Source organism: Salvelinus sp. IW2-2015, linkage group LG2 (assembly GCF_002910315.2).
Source record: "Salvelinus sp. IW2-2015 linkage group LG2, ASM291031v2, whole genome shotgun sequence".
NCBI lineage: Eukaryota > Metazoa > Chordata > Actinopteri > Salmoniformes > Salmonidae > Salvelinus > Salvelinus sp. IW2-2015.
In genome coordinates this window covers 18984888-18988811 of record NC_036839.1, presented here as the reverse complement: position 1 = coordinate 18988811, position 3924 = coordinate 18984888, and the positions used below count along the sequence as shown (strand labels likewise).

At 41.6% G+C, this 3924-nt stretch overlaps 1 pseudogene; it reads left to right on the top strand.

Moving 5' to 3' along the window:
- Positions 1–457: 457 nt before the first annotated feature.
- Positions 458–3514, top strand: LOC111972861 (ADP-ribosylhydrolase ARH1-like; annotated as a pseudogene).
- The last annotated feature ends 410 nt before the right edge of the window (positions 3515–3924 follow it).

Below are 3924 nucleotides of genomic sequence, written 5' to 3'. Positions count from 1 at the left end.
TTCAAGCTGTCACAATCCATGGCCCTATCCCAGGAAGTGTTGTTTCAAAACTCATTGTTGCCTTGTTATGGAATGCTGAGAGGGAGGTGTGAGACTGCCTAAAAAGGGAAGTACAGAATTACAGGAAGGAAACCAACAGAGGCGAACGGACACTCACAGTTCTGCCTTTAATAACATCAACCTCAGCACAATGTATCAATTTACTGCACTAGCTCGACTTGTATGGGAACATTCGATAATTCTACAACAATACATTCATATCTCTACATTCTGTGGATGTTTGTCTTTTATCATTGATGGTTCAAGGACTCTCATTATGCGTTGACAGCCTCATATCTCGTCTCAACAGCTTTTTTCTGTATTTTTATATTAATGACATTCAATGTCACATACAATTAGTCAAATGAGCCAATGAATCTTCTTACAGAAGTAATTGAACACCAACCAGAATCTCACCATGTCAGACACGGCCCTCTGCCAACAGAGGTACCAAGGCCAGCATGTCCTGAGTGGAGCAGGAGATTGGCCTGGGCTACAACCATGGTCACTGGGAATTTGAAAATGATGGAGTGTTCATTACATAGGAAGTTCAGGAAGAGAGGAGTCTAGAGAAGCTGGATGGCAATAGACTTCCCTGTTAGTGATGACACCGTCATGCACCTGGCTACAGCTGAGGCTCTGTCAAGGTAGGGAGGGGAAAGGGGCGTCCCTCCCTGTGCTGTATCGAGCCCTGGTGGAGAAGTACATTGTAAGCATGACAGACATGGATGTAGAGGAGCAGGTATGTAACAGTTTATATTCCTTTATGAGGTGTGTCATGTGTGTTAACATGAGTGGCAAATGGCAATATTTCTGCACAGTTGGACACGGTACACTTAACTTAGATGTAAATATAGGGGACCTACGTGGTTCTGGTACCGGTTCTGTGGACACCTTAGATCTGGCTTGCATTGAGTAATAGCCCTGGTTTCCCACATAACATAGTAGTATTTTTTCTGAGCCTATCTGTCGTATGATGTGAAATCTGAAACCACTTTAAGCTGGATGTCTTAGTAGTATGCTAATATACATAGTAGTATATTAGCATGAGATGAAAGGTCCGTTCCTAATGAGTTCTGGAAGCCATCTAGAGCAGATGTTTTATCAAGAGAGACCTTTTAGAAAATCTGCACATTTTCTCTAACACTAAAACATACAAATATTTTAGCATTTACATTTGTTTCATTTAGCGGACACTCTATCCAGAGCAACTTACAGTAGAGTGCAGACATTTTCATATTTTGTTATTTTTTCATACTGGTCCCCTGTGGAAACAACCCACGCGTTGCAAGCACCATGCTCTACCACAACTGGAACCACATGTATTTACAGTTAAATGAAGGTGAAAATTTATAGTCATTTTATAATTTGATTTGAAGTCCTATTCATATATTTGTTGAATAGGAAATACATCATATAAATATTTAATACGTTCATGTTTTTTTTATTAATTTGTTACTGTTGCAGTTGAGCGTATGTCCTCAAAAGTGACCTCAGCAATTTATAACAATTTTTACCAAAGATGTGAGATTCTAACATTTATTGGAGTATGCAACATTACTAGTTATTGATTTATGGCCCCTATCATCAAAAATAATTACTTTGGGGATTTTGAAGATTACATTTTTGATACATTTAGTAATTTAAACCCACATGTGATATTCAATAATTATACTCCCTCTGTCTCCAGCTGTAGGCCTCACCTGCATGCAACAGCGTTTGCAAAGCACAGTACAGAGAACTGACAAGACATTAAGATTCCCTTCGGACAAAGAGGGCGGAGGGTGGGGGCAGCCATGAGGGCCATGTGTATCGGCCTGCGCTTCCCCGACCCTGAGCAGAGCACCTGCTGATAGCAGTAAGTGTGGAGAGTGGGCGTCTGACCCACCACCACCCCACAGGCTACCTGGGAACCCTGCTGCAGCCCTGTTCACGGGCCTATGCAGTGAGGGGCACCCTGCCCGTGGAGGCCTGGGACACAGACTCCTGGAGGTCCTGGACAAAGCCAAGGAGTACGTCAGGCATTCGGGCAATTGTTGTGGAGCTGAACATGGAGCACTGGTAGGCATTTGTTGTTGTTGGCTGCAGAGGAGGCTGGTGGCAGAGTGGAACAGTGGGCGGACTGGAAACGGTGTCAAACACATGGTTTCCATGTCTTTGATATGCTTTGATACCACGTCGCCAGTCCAACACCATGTTGTACAGAATAAGCCACGTCTTGTCCTAGCCTGGGATCTCCTGCCCGAACCACTGGCCTCCTCTGTTGTACTGTATGCAGGTCACCACTTCACCACATGTCAGTCACACCTACATCTTTGCCTGGGGCGTAGAAAGTAGAAGTGATGTCTAAGTTTCATCTGCTTCAGACTAATCTTATTTTTCCAGGACTACTTTGAATATCAGTGGAAATTCCCTATTTAGAAAGAGAGGCATTCTGGATGGAAAGAGCAAAACCTCAGTTTCCAGAGTCTCTACGGATGAAGGAGAGGGAGATTTCTATAGGGCGGTGAGCTTCAAGGGTTTGTTGGTGGCGCCAGTGGCATGATGCTCCCATGATAGCTTACGATGCCCCTCCTGAAAGCAGGGCGACTCCTGGTTGAGCTGGCCAATCATGGCGTCTCCATGGTGGGGACAGCGACTCCACAGCCGTGATCGCTGCTGCCTGGGTGGGGCGCACTGTTCGGCTTCAAGGGTGCCAGAGACAACTACCAGAGGCTTCGAGTACGTGCGCGCCTATCCAAACTAGGCAACGACTATACGAGCCAGGGGAAAACCTCTTGGAACTGAGAGAGTGATGTAAATTACAACATAGATGGTTAAAGGTGAAATTCATTACATATCCTGGCAGATGATCAGTCATTTCTCCTTTTTGACACAAATTTTTGCATCCTTTGGTTTTTTTATTACATATTTTTTTAAGATATGACTGGATCTGGAAAGATTATAGAGGATTTTGATCTTCAACTGCAGTCTACCTACTGACTAGGAGATGGAGCCAGAATGTTCTGTATAATAACAAACTTTCTTAATGGCAACATGTATTTATTTCCAGCCTATAATCAAGTCTTCACTAACATACATTGATGCTGGCAGTTGTTGTGCTATTATTGTACCATTTTAGCTATGGCAGAGTGTAAAAACGGATGTTTTACTTCTGATTAGACTGATGTTAAAGGAAGACTAAATGAAGTTTACAGTGGTGACCAAGTGGTGACCAAGTTTACAGTGGTGACCAGGAGGTGCAGTGTAACTTAACAAATCACTCTTGAAACTCTCTTTCCTGTCTCGCTCTCTCAATTAATTCAATTTCAATTAAGTCTTATTGGCATGGAAAAACAAAAGCAAGTGAAAATAGATATTAACAAAAGTGAAATAATAACAAATTAACAGTAAACATTACAGATGTTCCAAAAGAATAAAGACATTGTAACGATGTACAAAAGGGAAAATAAATAAACATGGGTTGTATTTACAATGGTGTTTGTTTCACTGGTTGCCCCTCTCTTGTGGCAACTAGATTGTTCTAGCAGTCTCACATAGGAACTTCATTGGTGGAAGGATGTTTAATGGGCATTTTAGGCACTTTTTAGACCTATTAAGACTTGTGAACTATATGATACAGACACATCTGGTGTCATTATACTCCATATAGTTTCTCTAAATATGGAGTACGTATGTCTAGATTCTGAAATACAAATGTTCACATTCATTTATTCAACATAAAAAATATGAGTATCTAACTACCCTTTATGATTTGCTTATTTTAGACATATTGTTTGTAATGTAACATTTCAGAGTGGGCTCTCTGGGTACTTTTAATGAAATTTCCCATGTATACATATACATTACATTATATGTCATTAACCAATTACAGCCCCCCCCTTA